Source organism: Penaeus monodon, chromosome 19, assembly GCF_015228065.2.
Source record: "Penaeus monodon isolate SGIC_2016 chromosome 19, NSTDA_Pmon_1, whole genome shotgun sequence".
NCBI lineage: Eukaryota > Metazoa > Arthropoda > Malacostraca > Decapoda > Penaeidae > Penaeus > Penaeus monodon.
In genome coordinates this window covers 1,398,004-1,398,208 of record NC_051404.1, presented here as the reverse complement: position 1 = coordinate 1,398,208, position 205 = coordinate 1,398,004, and positions in this window count along the sequence as shown.

Below are 205 nucleotides of genomic sequence, written 5' to 3'. Positions count from 1 at the left end.
CTGCATTTGCCTTCATTCTTCGCCTTCAACTACATCCGGTCCAACTCGTATATAGATATTCATGTCTGTCATGAATTATATAACCTGGCTGCCTTGCTGGGCAAATTTCCATCATGCATTTCATTTGCTGTGGGGGGGGGGGGTACATAAGATTTATTTTTTTATTCATTAGTTCATTGTTATCATTGTTTTGTTGCTGTAGTTG